Source organism: Euprymna scolopes, chromosome 32, assembly GCF_053919585.1.
Source record: "Euprymna scolopes isolate OS-2025 chromosome 32, ASM5391958v1, whole genome shotgun sequence".
NCBI lineage: Eukaryota > Metazoa > Mollusca > Cephalopoda > Sepiida > Sepiolidae > Euprymna > Euprymna scolopes.
In genome coordinates, this window is record NC_136513.1 from 50,823,004 (window position 1) to 50,849,655 (window position 26,652).

Genomic DNA, 26,652 nt, shown 5'->3' on the forward strand with positions numbered 1-26,652 from the left:
TTTAATCATATTAGCTTTAAACTTTTTTTTATTTTTTAATCATATTAGCTTTAAACTTTTTTTATTTTTTAATCATATTAGCTTTACACTTTTTTTTATTTTTTAATCATATTAGCTTTAAACTTCTTTTTTTTTTAATAATATTAGCTTTAAACTTTTTTTATTTTTTAATCATATTAGCTTTAAACTTTTTTTTATTTTTTAATCATATTAGCTTTAAACTTTTTTTATTTTTTAATCATATTAGCTTTAAACTTTTTTTTATTTTTTAATCATATTAGCTTTAAACTTTTTTTATTTTTTAATCATATTAGCTTTAAACTTTTTTTTATTTTTTAATCATATTAGCTTTAAACTTTTTTTTATTTTTTAATCATATTAGCTTTAAACTTTTTTTTATTTTTTAATCATATTAGCTTTAAACTTTTTTTTATTTTTTAATCATATTAGCTTTAAACTTTTTTTTATTTTTTAATCATATTAGCTTTAAACTTTTTTTTATTTTTTAATCATATTAGCTTTAAACTTTTTTTTATTTTTTAATCATATTAGCTTTAAACTTTTTTTTATTTTTTAATCATATTAGCTTTAAACTTTTTTTATTTTTTAATCATATTAGCTTTAAACTTTTTTTTATTTTTTAATCATATTAGCTTTAAACTCGTTTTATTTTTTAATCATATTAGCTTTAAACTTTTTTTTATTTTTTAATCATATTAGCTTTAAACTTTTTTTTATTTTTTAATCATATTAGCTTTAAACTTTTTTTATTTTTTAATCATATTAGCTTTAAACTTTTTTTATTTTTTAATCATATTAGCTTTAAACTTTTTTTTATTTTTTAATCATATTAGCTTTAAACTTTTTTTTATTCTTTGATCATATTAGCTTTAAACTTTTTTTATTTTTTAATCATATTAGCTTTAAACTTTTGTTTATTTTTTAATCATATTAGCTTTAAACTTTTTTTTATTTTTTAATCATATTAGCTTTAAACTTTTTTTTATTTTTTAATCATATTAGCTTTAAACTTTTTTTTATTTTTTAATCATATTAGCTTTAAACTTTTTTCATTTTTTAATCATATTAGCTTTAAACTTTTTTTTATTTTTTAATCATATTAGCTTTAAACTTTTTTTTATTTTTTAATCATATTAGCTTTAAACTTTTTTTATTTTTTAATCATATTAGCTTTAAACTTTTTTTTTTTTAATCATATTAGCTTTAAACTTTTTTTTATTTTTTAATCATATTAGCTTTAAACTTTTTTTTATTTATTAATCATATTAGCTTTAAACCTTTTTTTTTTTAATCATATTAGCTTTAAACTTTTTTTATTTTTTAATCATATTAGCTTTAAATTTTTTTTTTTTAATCATATTAGCTTTAAACTTTTTTTTATTTTTTAATCATATTAGCTTTAAACTTTTTTTTATTTTTTAATCATATTAGCTTTAAACTTTTTTTTATTTTTTAATCATATTAGCTTTAAACTTTTTTTTATTTTTTTAATCATATTAGCTTTAAACTTTTTTTTATTTTTTAATCATATTAGCTTTAAACTTTTTTTTATTTTTTAATCATATTAGCTTTAAACTTTTTTTTATTTTTTAATCATATTAGCTTTAAACTTTTTTTATTTTTTAATCATATTAGCTTTAAACTTTTTTTTATTTTTTAATCATATTAGCTTTAAACTTTTTTTATTTTTTAATCATATTAGCTTTAAACTTTTTTTTATTTTTTAATCATATTAGCTTTAAACTTTTTTTTATTTATTAATCATATTAGCTTTAAACCTTTTTTTTTTAATCATATTAGCTTTAAACTTTTTTTATTTTTTAATCATATTAGCTTTAAATTTTTTTTTTTTTAATCATATTAGCTTTAAACTTTTTTTTATTTTTTAATCATATTAGCTTTAAACTTTTTTTTATTTTTTAATCATATTAGCTTTAAACTTTTTTTTATTTTTTAATCATATTAGCTTTAAACTTTTTTTTTTTTAATCATATTAGCTTTAAACTTTTTTTTATTTTTTAATCATATTAGCTTTAAACTTTTTTTTATTTTTTTATCATATTAGCTTTAAACTTTTTTTTATTTTTTAATCATATTAGCTTTAAACTTTTTTTTATTTTTTAATCATATTAGCTTTAAACTTTTTTTTATTTTTTAATCATATTAGCTTTAAACTTTTTTTATTTTTTAATCATATTAGCTTTACACTTTTTTTTATTTTTTAATCATATTAGCTTTAAACTTCTTTTTTTTTTAATAATATTAGCTTTAAACTTTTTTTTATTTTTTAATCATATTAGCTTTAAACTTTTTTTTATTTTTTAATCATATTAGCTTTAAACTTTTTTTATTTTTTAATCATATTAGCTTTAAACTTTTTTTTATTTTTTAATCATATTAGCTTTAAACTTTTTTTATTTTTTAATCATATTAGCTTTAAACTTTTTTTTATTTTTTAATCATATTAGCTTTAAACTTTTTTTTATTTTTTAATCATATTAGCTTTAAACTTTTTTTTATTTTTTAATCATATTAGCTTTAAACTTTTTTTTATTTTTTAATCATATTAGCTTTAAACTTTTTTTTATTTTTTAATCATATTAGCTTTAAACTTTTTTTTATTTTTTAATCATATTAGCTTTAAACTTTTTTTTATTTTTTAATCATATTAGCTTTAAACTTTTTTTTATTTTTTAATCATATTAGCTTTAAACTTTTTTTATTTTTTAATCATATTAGCTTTAAACTTTTTTTTATTTTTTAATCATATTAGCTTTAAACTCGTTTTATTTTTTAATCATATTAGCTTTAAACTTTTTTTTATTTTTTAATCATATTAGCTTTAAACTTTTTTTTATTTTTTAATCATATTAGCTTTAAACTTTTTTTATTTTTTAATCATATTAGCTTTAAACTTTTTTTATTTTTTAATCATATTAGCTTTAAACTTTTTTTTATTTTTTAATCATATTAGCTTTAAACTTTTGTTTATTTTTTAATCATATTTATCTAAGTAATCTGGTCAATGTAGTGGCAGAATATATCTTATTACGGTTTATCTCCAATATCCTTATAGGACTCTGTGACATATTTCCATTGTATGGACGCCCGACGCGAACGGAAACCCCACATAACACTTTTAGATAGAACAGATACTACCCTTGAATCCTAGCTCGAAGACCAAGAAGGTATATTTTAGTTTCACGTGCGGCCTTTTTAACATGTATCTTGTCAAATTCGGGGAATTTTTTTCTTTTTTTTTTGTAATTTGATTTTTTTTTTTGTAATTTAATTTTTTTTTTTTCGTAATTTGATTTTTTTTTGTAATTTAATTTTTTTTTTGCATTTTGATTTTTTTTTTGTAATTTGATTTTTTTTTGTAATTTAATTTTTTTTTGTAATTTAATTTTTTTTTTGTAATTTGATTTTTTTTTGTAATTTAATTTTTTTTTTGTAATTTGATTTTTTTTTTTGTAATTTGATTTTTTTTTGTAATTTGATTTATTTTTTTTGTAATTTGATTTTTTTTTTGTCATTTAATTTTTTTTTTTTTTTGTAATTTGATTTTTTTTTTTTTTTACATTGCGTCTTCGGTGATCGGAAGTTTTATTTATTTTATTAAAAAGGAGGGCAGAAGGTGACAACATACTACGAACATTAAATTTGCATATCTATATACTAATTTAATGTTCGTAGTATGTTATCACCTTCCGTCCTCCTTTTTAATGAATAGGATCTCCCGATTGAAGAATCTATAATCTGGAAACCGTGACACACATACACACATACATACATACGTACGTTAAAGGTACTACGACATTGCTATATAGATTCTGAGAGCAATGTATTCTACGAATATAAATCATTATCTTACCTTTGGCACTTGACATCATTAAAGATGGTTGACATGCCTTAAGCCAAATTAAAGATTGAAAGTCAACGGATGATCATACCGTTAATTGGTCTGATTTCTCAACCCATATCTTCTCTGTCTGACGTTACCGTTTTCAATGAATAAATCAGCAAAATCTCTTGCTTCCGGTGTAACGTATGCGTTTAGATTTTGTAAAGCATTTCATTTTCTATTCTGCGTTCATCCCATTGCAGCGGGTTCAGTTCTAGCCAGTGAGTTACATCAGCGGTTGTCAGAACTTTGAGGAGATTTTATGTGTAGTCTTCTCGTACTATTATGCAGTTTCTACCATTCGTTTATTTCGTGCACCTCGTCTATCTTTCTCTGTCTATTAACAGAGTTATTAAACCTATGAAACAAAAGGGAAACTATTGAAATAACCCATCATAAAGAACAGGGAATATCATCACAGGTAGTAATACTATTTTAGAGAGAGAGAGAGAGAGGGTGAAAAAGAGTGAGAGAGAGACTGCACGTTGTCTTTATTTAAAAAGAAAATTAACTTTTTTCGTACCAGCCGGTGTAATTCTTGACGTCATTAAGAAAACCTAGGAACCGCATTGTCTCTTGGAAGACCCTTCTTGGTGAGAATGATGTATGTTCTGTTTTAGTCTTAGGTGATCATTCCTCCAGGCATTATCCCCTCCTTCAGGAGGGGAAAATTGATCTATTGCTTGTCACATGGTTTGTTCACAGCTATTTTTGTACTTTTTCATAACATTGATTGCTAACATGCCATTGATTGCTAATATGCAATTGATTGCTAATATGCCATTGATTGCTAATATGCCATTGATTGCTAATATGCCATAGATTGCTAATATGCCATAGATTGCTAATATGCCATTGATTGCTAATATGCCATAGATTGCTAGTATGCCATTGATTGCTAGTATGCCATAGATTGCTAATATGCCATAGATTGCTAATATGCCATTGATTGCTAATATGCCATAGATTGCTAATATGCCATTGATTGCTAATATGCCATTGATTGCTAATATGCCATTGATTGCTAATATGCCATAGATTGCTAATATGCCATTGATTGCTAATATGCCATTGATTGCTAATATGCCATAGATTGCTAATATGCCATTGATTGCTAATATGCCATAGATTGCTAATATGCCATTGATTGCTAATATGCCATAGATTGCTAATATGCCATAGATTGCTAATATGCCATTGATTGCTAATATGCCATTGATTGCTAATATGCCATTGATTGCTAATATGCCATAGATTGCTAATATGCCATTGATTGCTAATATGCCATAGATTGCTAATATGCCATTGATTGCTAATATGCCATTGATTGCTAATATGCCATAGATTGCTAATATGCCATTGATTGCTAATATGCCATAGATTGCTAATATGCCATTGATTGCTAATATGCCATTGATTGCTAATATGCCATAGATTGCTAATATGCCATTGATTGCTAGTATGCCATAGATTGCTAATATGCCATAGATTGCTAATATGCCATTGATTGCTAGTATGCCATTGATTGCTAATATGCCATAGATTGCTAATATGCCATAGATTGCTAATATGCCATTGATTGCTAATATGCCATAGATTGCTAATATGCCATTGATTGCTAATATGCCATAGACTGCTAGTATGCCATTGATTGCTAGTATGCCATAGATTGCTAATATGCCATAGATTGCTAATATGCCATTGATTGCTAATATGCCATAGATTGCTAATATGCCATTGATTGCTAGTATGCCATAGATTGCTAATATGCCATAGATTGCTAATATGCCATTGATTGCTAGTATGCCATTGATTGCTAATATGCCATAGATTGCTTATATGCCATAGATTGCTAATATGCCATTGATTGCTAATATGCCATAGATTGCTAATATGCCATAGATTGCTAATATGCCATTGATTGCTAGTATGCCATAGATTGCTAATATGCCATTGATTGCTAATATGCCATAGATTGCTAATATGCCATAGATTGCTAATATGCAATTGATTGCTAATATGCCATAGATTGCTAGTATGCCATTGATTGCTAGTATGCCATAGATTGCTAATATGCCATAGATTGCTAATATGCCATTGATTGCTAATATGCCATAGATTGCTAATATGCCATTGATTGCTAGTATGTCATGGATTGCTAATATGCCATAGATTGCTAATATGCCATTGATTGCTAATATGCCATAGATTGCTAGTATGCCATTGATTGCTAGTATGCCATAGATTGCTAATATGCCATAGATTGCTAATATGCCATTGATTGCTAATATGCAATAGATTGCTTATATGCTATTGATTGCTAATATGCTATTGATTGCTAATATGCCATAGATTGCTTATATGCCATTAATTGCTTGTAATCCATTGATTGCTAATATGACATAGATTGCTAATATGCCATTGATTGCTAATATGCCATAGATTGCTAATATGCCATAGATTGCTAATATGCCATTGATTGCTAATATGCCATAGACTGCTAGTATGCCATTGATTGCTAGTATGCCATAGATTGCTAATATGCCATAGATTGCTAATATGCCATTGATTGCTAATATGCCATAGATTGCTAATATGCCATTGATTGCTAGTATGTCATGGATTGCTAATATGCCATAGATTGCTAATATGCCATTGATTGCTAATATGCCATAGATTGCTAGTATGCCATTGATTGCTAGTATGCCATAGATTGCTAATATGCCATAGATTGCTAATATGCCATTGATTGCTAATATGCAATAGATTGCTTATATGCTATTGATTGCTAATATGCTATTGATTGCTAATATGCCATAGATTGCTTATATGCCATTAATTGCTTGTAATCCATTGATTGCTAATATGACATAGATTGCTAATATGCCATTGATTGGTAATATGCCATAGATCGCTAATATACCATTGATTGCTAATATGTCATTGATTGCTCATATGCCATAGATTGCTAATATGCCATTTAGGACATACCTGGGTCTTACACAGATAGAGGATTGCATAGGCAGTGAGATACCTGTTGGAGCGGTAAAGTGATCCAACCATTTTTCCAGAGACTTTGGAAACAGATTTGATGTATATTTCCATTTTAGATCAGGAGTGAAGGTCAATTCTAGAAGCTTGTCAAGACATAGAGCTTTCCCAAGATGAGAACCATCCATTTCAATTGGAGTGTGCTGGTGCTGGTGCTGGTGCTGGTGGGGGGGGTTAGAGCGATTGTGATCAAAGGAGATAAGCTTGGTTTCGATGTATTAAAATTAACCAACCACCCTTTTCCCCATTGCACCACGTTCTCAAGATCAGAAGAGAGAGTATCCAGTAGATCTTCGTCATTGCTGGCTGTTGAAATGTTGCAATAGATTGTGGCTTCGTCTGCATAAATGTCGACGAATGACCTAAAATGTGATTTGGGAGATCATTGATGAAGATAAGGAAGAGAGTTGGGCCTAAGATGGAACCTTGAGGGACGTCAGCGTTAATACTATGAGTTTAGGATTTCTGCCCATCAACAAGTAATATTATAAGCCAATCAGAAAGAAAAGATTTAATAAATGAGAGTTTATTTCCAGCTATTCCATAGCTGGCGATCTTGTAAAGTTTACCTTTTATGTCATGCTCTATCAAAAGCCTTTGGTATGTCAAGAGCTATTGCTCTAGAAACGAAACCCCCCGTCAAGAGATTCACAAATCCCGTGTGATATTACAGTCAGTACATCAGTTGTAGATCTCGTAGAACGGAAACCATACTGAGCTAGTTATTTTTGCTGGGCACTTTTCTGTTTATCACAGATTCCAGCAACTTATGATGCATGGGAGACTGATTGGTCTGTACTGAAAGAAGATGACCGATCTTTAGAATTTTTAAATACGGAACAGACTGATGAAGTTTTCCAAGGTGTTGGGAACCATGTCTCCTTAAGGCAACGCTTAATCAGCTTTGTAAGCATAGAAATTAGTTTCGGTTGAAGCTTTTTAAGCACATGATTGGAATGTCGTCGAGGCCAGTTGCTTTACTGGAATAAAGATTTTTAATAAGTTTAGCAACATGATGTACAGATATTCGTATGTCGCATAGTTTTACATGTCATACCATATATTGTCATACCTTGATAGCTAACATATTGTAATGCCATTGATCGTTAATATGTTGTCATACTATTAATTACTAATATGTTGTGATGACACGGATTTCTAATATATTGTCATTCGATTGATTGCTAATATGTTGTTATATGAATAATTGCTAATATGTTGTGATGCCATTGATTGCTAATATGCTAATATGCTAATTGTAAATATGTTGTAATACTAATGAACACGTGCTTAAGCATTAACTAGCAGGGAGACCCGACGTTGTCTGAGATCGAGTGAGGATCAAAATTGTTCCACCCTTCCATATTTTTATTATAATCGAAATCGGTGAAATTGACAATTTTTTAATCAAATCGATTGATTGCTTTAATTAGGGACCCCCCCCCCCCAGTGTACTGGGTTGAAGCTTCACACGCTTCCGCACTGACTTAGTTTACAATACATTGTAGTCTACATTGCACTGTAAAGAATTTGTTGATTTTATTGAAGTATCTATAAATAATGATATCACTTAAAGTTTAAAATGCAAAAGTCAAGTATCACGGTTCAATTGTGCTCTAAATAGAAACATTCATTTAGAACGCGCTCCAGTCTTATAAAAGAATCTATAGTTGCTTTTATAAGCTGAGACTTTCCGCTTGTACGGTTATAAAACTTCTTAAATGCACCCGTAATGTTAGGTTGTATAAAAGTGTTAACTTTGCTCAAAATCGGACTTCCATCTTTAATCGGATTTTTTGATTATCGACTTTTGATACTTATCAGATGCATTCCAAATACAAAACCTACGTAATAACACTTTCAGACACATAAAGTACCTCGTGTGAAATTTAAAAAATTAATAAATAAATAAAACCGGCCCAGCCGTTTTAGAGTTCATAAAGATCGAACACACACACACACACACACACACACACACACACACACACACACACACACAGTTCCTTTTATATCATAGAGAAGATAACACAAAACACAGGTTAAATACGCCTTGGTTTCGGGATTCAGTTATGTTTTCTAAAAATCCATTTTAATTGTTCTAATTAATTATAATTTGCAATATGCTCATGAAGTTATCCATCTGTTAATAAGCGTCTTTTTTAATTTTTTTTAATTTTTTTACATTTTCACCCCAAGCAAGGCACATTGACACTTTGGTGTAGGGGGCTAATATCAGGGGCAGCAACTACTGGGGTACTATATTGGGATTTGGGCAGCAAGATATCGGTTCACGTTACACTTGAACTTCTGCATGTCAGTACAGTTAGGGAAGCAGGGACCTGGAATGGAATAGCGGTTCTGGGGAGAAACTACTGGAGTAGAAAGATCTTTTACATCTAGGGATCTCTACTGTGTGGGGGTGGGATTTAGCTGCCTGTCGGGTTTGTCGAGGGTGTCTTCGTCGTGGGGGCACAAGTGTCTGCAGTTCGTCAGAGCATTCACCATTAAAATACTTGTAGAACAGGCAGAGGGATGCAACAGAGGCTGAAGCTTAGATGCCAGTCCAGGGCCTATCAGATTGGCGACTCTCTTTTGAAGCTTGTCTAGGAGCGAGAGACTAGCAGCAGATGCACCACCCCAAATGTGACAACAATACTCCATACATGGGCGAATGGTGGCCTTATAGAGGTACAGGATACTTTCAGGTGTCAGTAGTTTTCTAGCACGGTAGAGAGAGCCTACCTTTCTCGCAGCGGCCCTGGCAATGTTTTCAATATAATTGTTCCAACTCATGTTTCCTGTGAACGTTAGGCCAAGCAGCAGTTTGAAAGATGTACTCTCAGACAGGGAGTCACTAGCCATTGCTATTGGTGCCAGAGAAGGTTTCTTGTAATTATTGAAGGAAACCAGTTTAGTCTTGGCAGCATTGAATGTGACTATCCATTTATGTCCCCATTCCACTACAGATTGGAGGTCATCCTCTAGTGTTTTTGCCATTTCTTTAGATATGTGTTCATTTGTTTTCCTGTCATGCCTGTTATAGAGCGTGGTGTCATCAGCATATATACCCATCTCAGAGGCAGTTTTGTCGGGGAGGTCGTTAATAAATATTAGGAACAATAGAGGTCCAAGGATATGACTCTCACCCTCTCTCAACCTATAGTGCTTCACCCTCCCCCAATTCTATGTTATATGGTAGCTATGCACTCTCGATTTTCTCTCTCTCTCTCTCTCTCTCTCTCTCTCTCTTCCTCTCTCTCTCTCTCTCTCTCTCGCTATTTATGTCAAAGGTAATAAAATTCTAAACAACAAGATTAAAATAGACCACTATAAATATTAGGGAATATCACCACAAGTACTAATACAAGGTTCGTTCCAAAAGTAAAGCCTCCTATTTTTTAACTCAAAAAGTTGAAGAGCTACAAAGACGGTAGTGATACTATTAAAACGAGCGACCTTTGGTGCTCCAGAATTTCTTTTTCTACATAGTCACTATCATTCTCAGTGCATTTTACCAGGAATTCCGCACGTCCATGTCAGAGGTTGCTTTCATATAGTTTCGCACCGCCAATACCTGCAGCAGAAAAATGTAATTTTAAGGTAATGAATGCATAAGTTCAGTCATCATAACAATGCAATTTGCAATCCCCTCTGATCCATTCATGTGGAATGAAAAATAGGAGGCATTACGTTTTGCAACACTCCGCGTACTATTTCACCCATAGCTTTGAAAAAGAAGGCAAGAGCAAGAGAGAGGGAGGGGGGCGGTAGAGACTGATTTCTTATAGACTTTTTTCATACATATATTTTAATTGTTATATATGTTTTCATTTTTATATATATTTATTAACTGATGTTTGCAACCCCGAGGTCAATGGGTGGCCCAACAGGGCACGGTATTTTTTTTTTTTATTGTACTTCTCGTATAGATATGCGTATCTGTCGATCGATTTATGTACTTGAAATTAATCTACTTTGTAGATTTGGAATGAATGCTATCGATCACTCGTGTCTGCTGATCGATCGATCACTGTGTCGGTATGTCACCTTGATCTGCTTCCGTTGCGAATCAAGAATTACGCACCAAAATGTACAACTACCAAGCAGTCTTATCTTCATCAACGAGACGTAGATGTAAACTGAAAAAGGGCACACACACACACACACACACACACACACACACACACACACACACACACACACACACACATTAATGTATTTATAAAAAGAATAGGAAATTTTGTGTACATTCAGAAATGTATACATTATTTTTAAGATTCTGTATATATGTGTGTGCGTATTTTTGTATGGTTGTGTATGTGTGTTGGTATTTGTGTGTATACTGTTATATATGTGAATTATAGATATATACATATATGTGTGTGTATGTATGTATGTATGTATGTGTATGTGTGTATTTTTATATATGTAAATTATATGTATATATATATAAATATATATGTGTGTGCGCGTGTGTGTGTCTCTGTGTGTGTGTCTCTGTGTGTACGTACTATGTGGGCATAATTTTAATTTTAATAAAAATGAAGAGGCTGATCGTTCTTATCTCTCTATTTCTTTCTTCTTTCCTTTTCTTTGTTATCCACCCTCCCCCCACAAAAAAAATAACTTCCGAGCGTTTTGTCCGGCTGCTTTATTAATTGTAGAAAGAGTTGGGGATGGATGTGCACGTTTGTCAGGTGTATTGTATACCATGGGAGTTGACGGTGAATCAATGGTTACCGACACAGATTGAGGGCCTGGGTGTTCCAAGTTCGAATCCAGCTCGTTCCACAAACCCCGCTTTCAGTTGACAATCTGGTCCCTTCTGCATTACCTATGTTTTTCTAGAAAACATTCCGACAGGAAAAATATGGGGGAAACCAATGTCAACAATAGAATATTTGGCTATATACGATGATGATTTACAATTTCATATACTTACACAAAAATATTTTAAAATAATATGCATGCATACATATATACTAATATATATATATATATATATTAGTATATATATATATATGTATATATATATATATATATATATATATATATATATATATGAACAAATGATTAATAAAATCTGGCTGAGTTTATTTTACTTGTAAATATTAACTCTTTAATATTTATAATATATTTTAAGTTTACTATTTTGATTACCTTAGTAAACTTATTGTAACTTTTATTTATATATATATATATATATATATATATATATATATATATATATATATATATATATATATATATATATCGACAGTGCTCAATTAATGACTACAGCTTGGTATTTATTTAAAAATATATTTATGGCAAGTAAGCTATACCGAACTGTTCATGTTCATGTTTTCTTTTTTAAGAAAATAATTAACACTTAATCGGATGATTTTCTGCGAGAATGAAACATGAACCTTTCTGTGTAGCTTACTTGTCATAAATATATGTTTAGAATACTAGTAAATTTACTTACGCATTGAGCATTTATATATATATATATATATATACAGAGAGAGAGAGAGAGAGAGAGAGAGACAGACAGACAGACAGACAGACAGAGACAGACAGACAGACAGACAGACAGGGACAGAGACAGCGAGAGATATATTCACAGATGAGGTTAGAAGAATGACCCCGTGCGGATTTTTATTTTTTTAAATAAACAAATATTCATTTATTTAAAGTTTCAAATTTTCGGATTATAACAAAGCCCTTAGGATCTTTTTATATATACTCCTGATCAAAACTGTAAGACCACTTAAAAATCTTTAAAAAAAAACCTTTTTAAGGATTGATTTAAAACTCCTCCCACTTAAGGTTACCAATACTACAACCTAAAAGGTTATGGAAAAGTCTACATTCCAAACATTTATTTCAGAAATTTTCATTTTTAGAAAATTTTACACTTGATCAAAATTATAAGACCAGGTGTATAAATCGCAACTAAGGTAAATTGCAGTAAAACCATGATTTGCAACTTTCTAAAGAACTGTGAGAATTATGGGAAAACAAAATTCACTGATAGTTTCCAAATATTTCACCCTACAAGAAAAGATAAGGGGCTTTCTTCTAGTCAAATTAAGGCAGTTCAGTAACCGTCAGACGACACTTACAACAAAAAGGTATGGTAAATAAAAAGCGTAAACAAATCCCTCGCCCGCTTCCACATCAAAAGGTGGACCGCTTAAGGTTTGGTCGTGAATACCAAACATGAAGCGTTGAGAAGTGGAAGAAAGTCCTGTTTTCTGACGAGAAAAAATTAAATATATATGGTCCTGATGACTTCAAACGATATTGGCAGTGTAATTAAGGAGGCAGATGGGGTTTAAGTAAGAGGGTTGATCTTAGGGTTTACAGATATTAGTCCTGGTTTGGAGGTAGTTCATCGGCAGAATTTATGGTACTTCCGCATTTAAATTTTCTTTTGTGCCTGTAACTGTATATTATCTCTGATTTAGAATATTTAATTTTTCTTGTGCTGTTATAATCTTCGTGTCTGCTGCGTTGCAAATGAGGCAGATTAGGGTTAGGGTTAGAGTTAGGGTTAGGGTTAGAGTTAGGGTTAGAGTTAGGGTTAGGGTTAGGGTTGCAAAGGAGGCGGTATTTTGAACCTGGGCTGTATGATTTAGACTTTCTTATTATTTTCCATTTTAATGAGAAATTTATGGGTTTTTTTTTTCCTTTCAAGTTTCTTACTAAGTTAAACGGGATAGTTTTCGTCTTAGGCGTCTCGCTAGAGAACGATTGTAAGTGGTTAGATATTCTAGTTTTTTAATCCTATGTATGTATTTTTGGGTTGGAGTGTGGTAAATCCGGGGGTTTCCTGTCTATGGAGGAATTAGTCGAGTTCAGCTGCTCCGGAGATTGCTCAATGTGTGGTTCAGTTATGCCTATTGCTACTGGTTGCGGGATTAGTTGTTCGGTAGAGATGTTATTTATTAAGTTATGTGGGTACCCACATTTTCTTCTTGAAATTACTACAAATGCCTGGGGATACATAGGACTAACAAAATTGGAAAATCCACTTTTATGTAGAGTCCTCCCTGGCTTACCAACATAACTACGGCGGAGAATGTAGTTTGCTTAAAGCATTGTACGTATTGTGTAAGAAGTTGTGTTTGAATGCTATGACAACGCAGTTTTGTATAAAAACATTGCTGGGCATGAGACAAAGTAAGCAAGAATAATAACAACATTGAAAGATTTTAATAAATTTCAATTATAAATTATTTATTTATTTTTTTTTTTTACTAATGTGTCGAATCACGATCCTATTGTGATGTTATGTTCTTTGAATTTTCGAGATATACCTCATCTTCAGAAAAAAGGAAAGTTTTCAAATATATATGTACAACCACACACACACTATATATATGTACGTAGATTACTGAGTTTTTTTTTTAATAAATAAATAAATATGTCCAAAGAAAAAGAGGGCGACTTTCTAAGAAAACATCGGATCTCTAAGGTGGAGGCAGTAACCTTAATATCGTTTAAAAGTCAACAACAAAACTACGTAAATAGGTAAACGATAAAAACGAAGCAGCAAATTGTCTATGGCATCATAGCACCAGGGATTAAGTCGCTAGACTGAAATACATAAGATTCGAGTCCTAACAACAGTCAAGCTACGCTATTAGGAGTAGCGCCACGAAACACGCGTGTACGTAGATTACTGTTTTTTGAAATAATAAATAAACAAATACGTCCAAGTAAAAAGAGGGTGATTTCAGGGTGGAGACAGTAACCTAAAGATCGTTTAAAAAATCAACAACAAAACTATATATATATGTGTGTGTGTGTGTGTGTGTGTGTGTGTGTGTGTGTGTGTGTGTGTGTGTGCAAATTCACATACAGTAAAAGAGAGGATGAAAGTAAACAAAGTAAAACCTCACTTGATTAATAATTTGGAGGAGAATGTTGTAGTTTGCTTAAAACAGTGTGCGTATTATGTAAACAGTTGTGTTTAAAGGCTACAACAAAGCAGTTTTGTAGAAAAACATTAAGCATGGGACAAAGTAAACAAGAATAATGACAATATTGAAAGATTTTTCAATAAATTTCAATTATAAATTATTTTTTTAATGTAATTGTGTGTGGTGTTATGTTCTTTGAATTTTCGAGGTATATCTCATCTTCAGAAAGGACACACAGGAGCACACACACACACACTGTAAATACACGCACACATATTTATATATACATATATATGAGAAAATGTCTATATTCCAAATTCCAAGATATTGTCCATCTTACCGTTTATTTCTTTCGGCAGATTAAAATGTTCAATTCTTGACAGCACCTGTTTCGTAGCACAAAACCAATTATATAATTATTATGTAAAGTTTTAAAACATATTTTCGCCCTGACTCATTAGAAGAATTAGAACTCATTAACTTTAAAAGAAAAAAAAAATTAGGCCAGATTACATAAATCCGAAAAAAAATCCGAAGATTAGTTGCATTGTTTTTATGATATTTACGCCATCTTTGATTTAAGAAGCTCGGATTATGCATCGCTCAAAACGTTGTAACATAACAACAAACAATCTCACTAATAATTGAAACAAGTAAATAATATAAAAACATATAATGAATCGAATTGTAAACAATATAAAGACGATAGTTTATCTTTAGTTCATTTGTTTAATATTATTAACCGTTCTCCCTGGATCGCCACCTTGTCGTGGTGGAGAACCTTGTGTGTTCCGATGAACCTGAGAGCGATGCCATCCGGAGCCTAGGCTCCTGGTAGGGCCACCCATGGCGGTAAGGTTGAAGGGGAGGTTCCAGACAAAGAGTGATCCAAAAGACCTCAACGGCTGATGCGGCGGATGATGACAATAATGACACAACGGCACTGAAGGTGGATGAAGGCTGCAACAGAAGAGAGTCTCCAGTCGTCGTGGTTTTCCATGCCATTGGAATCAGGCCCTCCTCTGCCAAGGGGCCGTGTGGTGGCTGCAGGCGCATCAGTCTCCCCACGTTAAAAGACATCACGCGCAGGCGTTCTCCCGAAAAGGAACACATCCTACTCTACATCATGGATGGAAAAGTCTTGTGACAGTTTTAGTCATTAAGCTCCCGGACTGAGGCAGAGAGAGCTCTCCCTTAATTCCCGGATAGAAAAAGTCCTGTGGCGACCAGGAAGTGGTGACGGGAGCAGGACAGTGTAGTCTGGCAGCTCCTAGCTGCAACCTGGCACATAGGCGGTGGGTGCCAGATTCAGTCGCTAACCTCACGGACCGAGGCAGAAAGAGTTTTTCGGCAGCCGCATCCATGACTGAGCAGCCCTGTTTAGGATCCACTCTGCTCACCCCAGTAGGGGAGGGGGGTTAGAAAAGGTACCCCTAAAAATAGCCTGCCTCAAAAAACCCCGTCTGGACTACCGCATCCAGAGGGATCACCACCATGCGGTCGGAAAAAGAAAGAAAACTTATACCTATATTTTGGAACCTGAAATGTGAGGACCCTCATGGACAACAAAACAAGTGATCGACCCGAAAGAAGAACTGCCATTATCTCAAGAGAGCTAAGGAGGTTCCAGATTGACATAGCTGCGCTCTCTGAAACCCGACTGGCTGACGACGGGCAGCTGGGGGAGGAGAAAGGCGGGTACACCTTCTTTTGGAAAGGAAGGCCTGCAGAAGGGCCACGTATCCATGGCGTGGGCTTTGCTATAAAGAACAGCCTCATCCGCCACCTCAATGAGCCCCCTGTTGGCATCAACGAACGCCTAATGACCATGCGCCTGATGCTTGCGGGCAGCCAAATGGCCACTATGATTAGTGCGTATGCTCCAACACTTGATGCATATGATGAAATAAAGGAGACCTTTTATGCTGACCTTGACACCATTTTATCCGGGGCCCCCAAGGGGGACAAGATAATCCTACTTGGGGACTTCAATGCCAGAGTGGGACGAGACCATCAGCACTGGAGAGGAACGCTTGGAAGAGAAGGAGTTGGGAGCATTAACTCAAATGGTACACTCCTACTGACAAAGTGCTCAGAACATAACCTGATCATCACGAACACACTTTTCCGACAAAAAAACGCATTCAAAACATCATGGATGCACCCTCAAAGTAAAATCAGGCACCTCATTGACTATGTCATTATCCGTGCCAAAGACCGCTGTGATGTGCTGAACACCAGGGCAATGACCAGTACAGACAATTGTTGGACCGACCACCGTCTTATTCGCTCCATCATGTCTATCCATTTAATGCGGAAGCAAAGGATGCAAAAAAGACAGAGCCGACCAAAGCTCAACATCGAGCAGCTGGGCGATATCACCTACCAACAACACCTCCAGGCGGCTCTTAGCGCGGACCTGCCCAAGCAGTATCCGCATGACGCTGAAGAGCACTGGGACAAGCTGTCCTTTGCCATCATAGACTCCAGTATAAGCATCCTAGGGCAGAAAAAGCGGAAACATCAGGATTGGTACGATGAAAACGATACCGAAATCCAACAGCTTATAGACACCAAGAGGCAAACTTTTATCACCTGGAAGAATAACATCAATTGCAAGGTTAAAAGAGCTGCCCATGCCAAGGCTAAAGCGGCTGTCCAATCGACAGTCAGGAAGCTTAAGAACCTCTGGTGGATGAAGAAGGCTCAGGAGATCCAGCAGTTTGCTGACTCTGGGGACACCAGACGATTCTTTGAAGCCACAAAAGTGGTATACGGCCCCAGCTACCGTTCTCTGACCCCCCTTCGGTCTAAGGATGGGCTCACGCTGCTGAAAGGAAAGGGAGAAATAACAAATAGATGGAAAGAGCATTACGAGGATCTTCTGAACAGGGACACCACTCCAGAGATGGAGGCCCTTGAAAAACTCCCTCAACAGCCCATAATTGAGAGCATGGGAGAACCACCCAGTCTGGAAGAGGTGCGGGATGCAATTAGGAAGATGAAAAACAATAAGGCGGCTGGTTCTGACGGCATCCCAGCAGAAATCCTGAAGAAAGGCGGGCCTGGTCTTCTCAGACACATCCATGCCCTGCTGCTCAAAATATGGGAACAAGAGAAAATCCCTGCACAACTTAGAGATGCCCTAGTTGTCTCCATCTTTAAGAAGGGAGACAAGGCAAACTGTGGGAACTACCGGGGCATTTCTCTCCTCTCTACCACAGGCAAAGCCCTAGCTCGGGTTTTGGCCAACAGGCTTACACCCTTGCAGAAACCATCCTTCCCGAGTCCCAAAGTGGTTTTCGACCAAATAGAGGCACGATGGACATGATCTTCACTGCTCGTCAACTCCAAGAAAAGTGCAGGGAGCAAAATTTACCATTATACATGGCTTTTATAGACCTTACTAAAGCCTTTGACTCTGTGAACCGTCAAGCCCTTTGGCTGGTTCTTGCAAGGTTTGGATGCCCAGAGAGGTACATTCGGGTACTGAGACTGCTACATGACAATATGTCAGCTACAGTCCTCAGTAGTAGTGGAAATGAAACAGAGCCCTTCAGGGTTGACACGGGAGTGAAACAAGGATGTGTCATTGCCCCAACCCTGTTCTCCATCTTCATTACTGCTATCCTCCATCTCACGGACAAACATCTTCCCCATGGAGTTCGGATTATGTACAGAACTGACGGGCGACTTTTTAACATCAACAGATTTAGGGCCAAAGGTCGAACGAACACCATATCCATTATGGAGTTACAGTTTGCAGACGATAACGCCCTTGTAGCCCTCTCAGAAGAGGACCTACAGTGTACACTGGTTGCCTTCACGAGGGCGTACAAACAGCTAGGACTAACAATTAATATAAAAAAAACCCAAATCCTCCATCAATCACCACCAAACAGTAATCCAGTCTCACCCCCAAACATCTCCATCGACAACGCTAGACTGGAAAATGTGGACCACTTCCCATACCTAGGCAGCATCCTATCATCAAAAGCCAACATAGATGATGAAATACAACACCGTCTCAGCTGTGCCAGTGGGGCTTTCTCAAGGCTAAGGAAGAGAGTATTTGAGAACCGTGACCTTCTGGCAAAGACCAAAATCATGGTATATAAAGCTGTCTTGCTGCCCACTCTTCTCTATGGATCGGAGACCTGGACCACATACAGGAGGCACGTAAAAACCCTGGAGACGTACCACCAAAGATGCCTCCGAAAAATCCTCAAAATTAGTTGGAAGGACCGACGCACCAACACCAGCGTCCTGAGTGAGGCTGACATTCCCACTATCACCGCTACTGTTGCTCAATGCCAGCTCAGATGGACTGGTCATGTTGTCCGAATGCCGGATCTCCGCCTCCCAAAACAGATTTTCTACTCTCAGCTTGTTGAGGGAAAGCGTGCCCAGGGTGGCCAAAAGATGAGGTATAAGGACAACATCAAAGCAAATCTAAAGCGGTTTCACATGGACCTTGAGACATGGGAGGACGTGGCTGGGAGCAGGTTGGCATGGAGGAGCGCTGTCCACGAAGGTGCTGCGCTTTATAGCAGTGACCTAAATCAAGCTGCTGAGGATAAACGCAAGCACAGAAAGGGCAGATTATCAACCAGACACACCCAACCCCACCCCACCACCACTACCTTTATCTGCCCAAATTGCACAAGACAAATTGGGTCTAGGATTGGGCTCTATGCTCACCTGAGGACCCACAGAAGCCACAACGGAGGACAGTCTTACTCGGACACGAGTGACCGCCGATGATGATGATTATTAACCGTATTGCTATAAGATTAAGTCAGATAGTAATTTTGACACATATCACACTAAGTACATGTCATTATAACCCAAAATAGAATATTTTTCAGTGTTACATCCAGGATGGTTAACATGTAAATGGAGGTATGTGTCGAGATAACGAATGACGTCACGTTTTTAGAAGAGAGGAAGAGAGATGTTCAAATCCGTCTGTAGAAGCGTGTACGAGACAAACCGCCGATAATGATGTAAGAAACTTTGATAATCGCTAAGTGTGAAATGTTACACTGATCTAACATGTCATTATTTCAAGTTACTTAAGGAGTTAAATAAATAATTAGCTAAGAAAACCTTAGTATCTCTCTCTTTCTCTCGCCGGTTGGTCAATTCTCTCCAAGAACAAAACCTTAAAAAAAACTCTCAACGAACGTTTCCGTGTGTCTTTCCTACATGAAAATAAAATCGGTTTAGTTTAGAAAATTGATTAGTTTAGACGATTGACGGTCGCCCATGAAATGCAGCGAAGGGAAGCGTCGTCAGTAAACATTGAAAGATAATCAGAAAGACAACAAATTAAGGTACGTCACACGAGCGCATGTGCATAATAAATATTTTGAGGCACGTAAAAAGCAAAAATGATAAAAGACCCTTTTTTCAATTAAATTAAGAAGTTAAATAAATAATTAGCTAAGAAAACCTTAGTCTCTCTCTCTCCCTCCCTCTTTCTTCCTCTCTATCTCTCTCTCTTTCTCTCTCTCTCTCTCTCTCTCTCTCTCTCCAGTGGGTCAATTCTCTTAAAAAATAAAACCTTTAAGAAACTCTCAGTGGACATCTCCTTGTATTTTTTCCGCATAAAAAGAAGTATTATTCGTTCAACTATACAGAAAAAAAGGCCCTGTCGGTGGGGCATTAGAATACGCCGACTGTCCCCCTGCAGAGGGTAAAAGTCCCTCAATGGGGGTCCTGGATATGACCTTAAACTATATCCAGTGGTGAGGCCCTAGCTTGTGGGCTTTGGAGAGTGTGGAGCCACCCTTTAATTACCATTGCTCCCAGGCCCACTCTGACCCGGAGTGGTAGTACCTGTTAGGGTCCCAACTATGGGTTAAATAGAAACCAACGTGAAAACAACAAATATATTCTATTAAAAAAAAATTTTCTTCCGAATCTTTGGATTCGGCATTAAATAACCTGGAAAGGGTTGATATGCCGTAAAACAAAAACAACCAACCAACCAACCAACCAACAGAAAAAAAAACTTTTTTATTGTTTGTAAACAATAATAGCGATTATTTTATACAGTACAAAAGTATATTCCATCGCAAAGAAATATTTTGCTTAAAATGTTTTATATTAGAGTAAGGGATGCGGTAAAATATAATCTTTTTTTTCCTTCTGTACGAGTCAGTTCTTTCTTAAAATAAACCTGTTGCCATATCTGGCAGGAGCTGCTCAAAGCACCATATCATGTCTTGACAGTTCAAACCGACTTTGTAACCTACCCCTTTCTCTTCCCTACAACCTCTTCCCCGCAGAAAAGACGGTGCCTGCCTGTGTCTACTCTATCATTATTTTCATGGAAAGTGCACGTCTGGGTTTAAATCTATGCTCTCCTCGTCAAACTTTCACGAAAAACACTCGTCTAGCTACAACCACTATCAACAATTTTTCCACTTTTTATTTATGCCTAAACCTAAACGTAAATTCCATGAACAAAGCTTCTTTTTTAGAACTGCCCGCCTGTGTTGTTTTCCTGCTTTTCAACTGACTACAATATGATTGCCTTCAAGCCCAATGTAAACAAGTTCTTGATGAGTCGTCCCCTTAAGTAATCCAATTTACAAAATTTCCACTACTAAAAATTAATACGATATTGTCCCATTAACCCTTATCCTCGAGTTGCCTCCGAGCCTTGATAAGTGGTGACTCCTTTATAAAAAAATAAAAAAAGAACTTCAAGAAACTCTTAGCGAACGTCTCCTTGTGTCTTTCCTACATGAAAAAAAGCTTTATTTACATAAATAAATTATTTACATAACAACCAGTAGATGAAACTGCGACAATGAAGAGAACAGGCGGCGCCAGACAGGCACGATAAAAGATCCACGTTTGTCTAATGAACAATTTTGATATTGAAAATATTACTTATTTGTTATACCCTTTGAGGTATCCAACCCTCAGGTGACTCATACCACAAACTCCAAAAATCGTACTTTTTACCACCTTGCTTAAACACTCAGCATTATAAGGGTTAATTATTTGCAAACTTTTTTTCAATCTTATAAAATTCCTTATTTTTGTTCCAAAAAATTTTTTAAATAAAATAAATCATGCGATAAAGTCATTTGAAATAGTATCAAGTTCAATTTTCTTTTTAATTTATTTTTCAGAAAGCAACCAAGATTACACTATATTAAAGGATTGGTCTATTCGGAACAATTCTTATAGTGTTTGCTATTCCAAAAATAGTACTTGATATCGGTATGTTTAAACACTCGGAATTATAAGGCGAGAATTAAAGATAGGTGGAGTAATCCTGGGAAACAAGTAACACCCTCCCCTACATCTACGTGTAGCAGCTAATAATAAAAAAGAGATTTTGGACTTTTGCATTTTATTTACTTACTCTAACTAGTCTTTTTCTGCTTATTATGACATTGTTTATAGTTACCCTGAACTTTTCCTTATCATTGGACATTACCGATACAGGAAAAGTGCGGTTAGGAATTGCCCATCTTTGCTTCACAATAGATTCACATCACAAGTACCTTAAAGATGCAAAAGTTTATAAAGCGATTTTAAGCATGTACACTTTCATAGCAAACTTATTTTGCATCGAAAATAAATATGAAACTAAAGGCTTTTCTACGCATTTAAATATAAAACATTTTCTTGTCCTATGTAGACGGATTAGACTATTTTATTAAATGAATTCGAGAAAATATCGCTACACCATGAATAAAAATGCTATTTCAAAAATAAACGTGACAGACTAATAAAAATGCTATTTCAAAAATAAACGTGACAGACTAATAAAAATGCTATTTCAGAAATAAACGTGACAGATAAATAAAACTGCCATTTCAAAATTAGACGTGACAGACTAATAAAAATGCTATTTCAAAAATAAACGTGACAGACTAATAAAAATGCTATTTCAGAAATAAATGTGACAGACTAATAAAAATGCTATTTCAAAAATAAACGTGACAGATAAATAAAAATGCCATTTCAAAAATAAACGTGACAGACTAATAAAAATGCTATTTCCAAATTAAACGTGACAGACTAATAAAAATGCTATTTCAAAATTAAACGTGATAGACAAATAAAAGTGCTTTTACAAAAGTGCAAATTAAACGTGACAGACTAATAAAAAATACCATTTCAAAAATAAACGTGACAGACTAATAAAAATGACATTTCAAAATTAAACGTGACAGACTAATAAAAATGCTATTTCAAAATTAAACGTGATAGACAAATAAAAGTGCTTTTACAAAAATAAACGTGACATATCAAGAGACAGGGTCTTTTATATTACGTAGATGTTATCGTGCACCACTGCATGCACCAGTGAGTCTCCGAGTTTAGCGACGTAATTGCGATTTGAAATTTAGTCTTGGGAAAGCGACTACAATGCTATCATTAATAGAATTGTCGCAGACTAAAATCGGATGCGCTTATTGTAATCTGCGCGTTTCGCAAAGCTAATGTTATTAGGAAGCTTAACGTATCTACAGATTGATAGACTGGCCGATGGACAGGACATCTCATGTAAGAACGGTTCACAGAAAAAAAAACATCTAAATAAACCGAACGCGTCATCTTCCTGCAAATAATGATATGCAACGGATGAAAATAAGAAGGAATACTCGGCCTACCTTTGCAATTTGATGGATAACAACAACAATATAATGTCCGATATTGGTGGAATCGAAGATGACAAAAATTATCCAAGAACACGTTGTTTCTGCAGTTGTCTTTGAGAAATTTATAGTGTCCAATTTTCGACTGACCGAATCTTCTTTTTTTTAATTTTTTTTTTTTTATTTTTAAGAATTTATTATTTTTTTAATAGCTTTTCTTTGTAATTTTTTTCAATTTTAGGGGTTTATATTTTTTAAGAGTTTCGTTTTTATTTATTTATTTATTTTTGTTTGTTTGTTTGTTTTTTTCCTTTTGCGTTAAAACGCATTCGATTTCAGTGTAGTATCTGTTTTTCCTCGCAACACAATTATAACTAAATAAAATCCAGGTTGTCAAGGAGATAAGAATATATATATATATTTATATATCTATATCTATCTATATTTGTTTCATATCTATATATCTCTCTGTATATTTTAAGCTCTGTCAGGTCGCGTATTTTTCGAAACCTGTGCCCAGAATTTTGATATATAATAAAGCTTATCTTAAATTGCTGACGTAGGATCTTGGGGATCTGGTCTACACATACGTGGGCAAATATTATCTTTGGTTTCTGTGGCAGGTTAGGATTGTTGTTTTATGAGTGGGTTTGGTGGAATAAAAATATATGCATCTCTGGATATTATTAAGTAATAATCTACTTCTGTTTTATTTATTCGTTTAATTATGATTGTTATTGTTGTTTTTGTCGTTCTGGAAAGTGTTTCAACATTTTTATTTCGCAATTTTCAAACGAAATCTACCTATTTCTTTGCATGGGTGGGTTCTAGATAAATATAGGCTGCCTTTTTGATTAAAAAAAAAAACGGATTAAAAGTATGCCTTGTATAAGTTGCAGGATATATAATGAAAGTACTGAAGTTAGATGGAGACTGAATTTATAGTTGAAATTTTATTTTAACAACTTTACTCTTTTTTTTTCATTTCATCTAATTTTAACTACCCTTTGGATATTCCTTTTCCATCTCTTCCTTAAAATAACTGTTTTAATTGGATATTTACGCAGATAACTTGTATAAGTTGTATGATTTACGTTGCTATACTGGAAGGCATTTGGAAACTGGAGATATAGGTGGAATTTTTATCTTAACAACTTTGCTTTTCTGACCGTGCTTTTTATCCCCCATTTTTAACACTTAGACTATTTTTAGGAAATTCCTTTTCAAATTCTTCATAAAACGACCCATTAAATTGAATATTTACCTAAAATATAATGTATAAGGTGTATAATATAAAGTATTATACTGTGCTATGTAAGATTTTCAAAATGGTTGAAACTTAATCTTATTATTTCTGCAGCTTTTAGAATCTTCTTTCATTTTTCTTTTGAACTGAAACTACTTCTAGGTGATTCCTTTTCAAATTCTTCCTAAGAATAACAAATTTAATTGTATATTTACTTAAAATATAATGTATAAGTCGTACAATATAAAAATACTATACTCTATTAAATAAGATCTGGAATCTGAAGATGTAGCTGATATTTTATCTGAATATCTTTAGCTTACATCGTTTTTATTATTATTTTTTATTTTTTATTTTTTGCCGTTGTTTTACTTTCTTTCTAATTTTAACCACCTGCAAGAGATTCTTTTACCGATCCCCCTAAAAATAACTCCCTTAATTAAATATTAACGCAGGAAAGCGCACCGCCGTACTATCACTGCGCGTAAACATCTCCACAGCGACGGCTCGTTTGATACGCTCGAATGACAGCAGTAACACTAAAACGCAGTCAAAAACGTCCTGTTTATTTCCCGCGCGACGCATTTATCATTTTTGTGCGTCCGGGTTCTCTTATAGCTTTTGTCACTCGTCAGTTTTTTTTTTGTTTTTTTTTTTTCGTTTGTTTTTTGCTGGTTTCTTTTTTTTTTTTTTTTTTTTTTTTTTTTAGTACTTGTAAAATCTTTGAGACTCCTTCGTATTCTTAACACAGGTTATTGTTCCTATTTACAACGCCTCCCCACGGGACAGAGTTAGACACCAGGGTCGTTTTTTTAACGTGGAGAAAAGGAACAAAAATAAAAATTGCCTCAGTGGTGAAGGATTTCTCCTCCACTGACAGAGAACAAGAAATTGAAATGTAGCATCTGAAGAACAGATACTACATTTTGATCTTGACTCGAAGGCCAAGGTATTTATTTGCTCCCCCACCGAGCAAATTAGGCACAAGGCCGATTTTTAATGTGAGGAGTGAAGGGGAAATGGGGACCAACTCCCCGGGGAGTAGGGGAGTAGGGGAGCTGGATAGTTACAATTGGTATGAAGGGTTTCCCCTACATTGACCAAGGTCTTATATATGTGGGGTTGCCCCCACATATGGTCTTTGCTTGCAGTATCTGCCGATCAGATACTACACTTTGATCCCGGCCCGAAGGCCAAGTTAACACAGGCTATTGTTGCTGTTATTTTTGTCTCCTTTTTATAATACGAACGCGATGTTATTAAAAAAAATGAATTAGTAGCGGCAAGAGACACTGGTTTGTTTTATTGTATTTTTGGCGCGCTGCGAACGATGATACTATTGATAGAGAAGGAGCAACAACCTGTAGGTACATTCCTCGACTTTAACGAGGGGTAATACCTAGTTGGATGGTGGAGGAGGGGGGATATTTGTAGGGTGAAAGTTTGAACATTTTTTTATTAGAGATTAGGGTATTATTAAAAGAAGGCAAAGAAAGAGAGAGAAAAGAGAGAGAGAGAGAAGGTGTGTGCGTGTGTGTGAGAGGGGGTAATGAGGGGCATTCGGTAAGGATTTTAATATAATTAATTTGAATATAAGATTCACGTAAGAGAGACAAGGTGCGTTGGTTATTTGAAGCTGGGGTATTATTTTATGCGAGATGAAAATAGAATCAACAGAGATGACGTATGAAAAAGAACGTGAGATGAATTGAAACAAAGACAGATAAAGAGCGATATCAAAGGAGATGACGAAATAGACAAAGAAACACACACACACACACACACACACACACACACACATATATATATATACTTTCAATTTGTCTTTACATAAGCAGTAATGTGTTGTTACACAGTCATGAGCATGTTTCGGTCTTCTAGTAATTAGTAACT

The 26,652-nt window shown here is 34.1% G+C and overlaps 1 protein-coding gene across 14 annotated transcripts in view; it reads right to left on the reverse strand.

Annotated features, from left to right (window-relative positions):
* LOC145256347 (spectrin beta chain-like) overlaps window positions 1-23,668 on the reverse strand; it is a 648,628-nt gene extending 624,960 nt beyond the window's left edge. For all 14 annotated transcript variants that reach the window (XM_080115149.1, XM_080115145.1, XM_080115140.1 and 11 more), the window contains exon 1: window positions 23,529-23,668. The gene's annotated coding sequence lies outside the window, so the exon portion shown is untranslated. The remainder of the gene's footprint in view (window positions 1-23,528) is intronic.
* Between the last annotated feature and the right edge of the window lie 2,984 nt (window positions 23,669-26,652).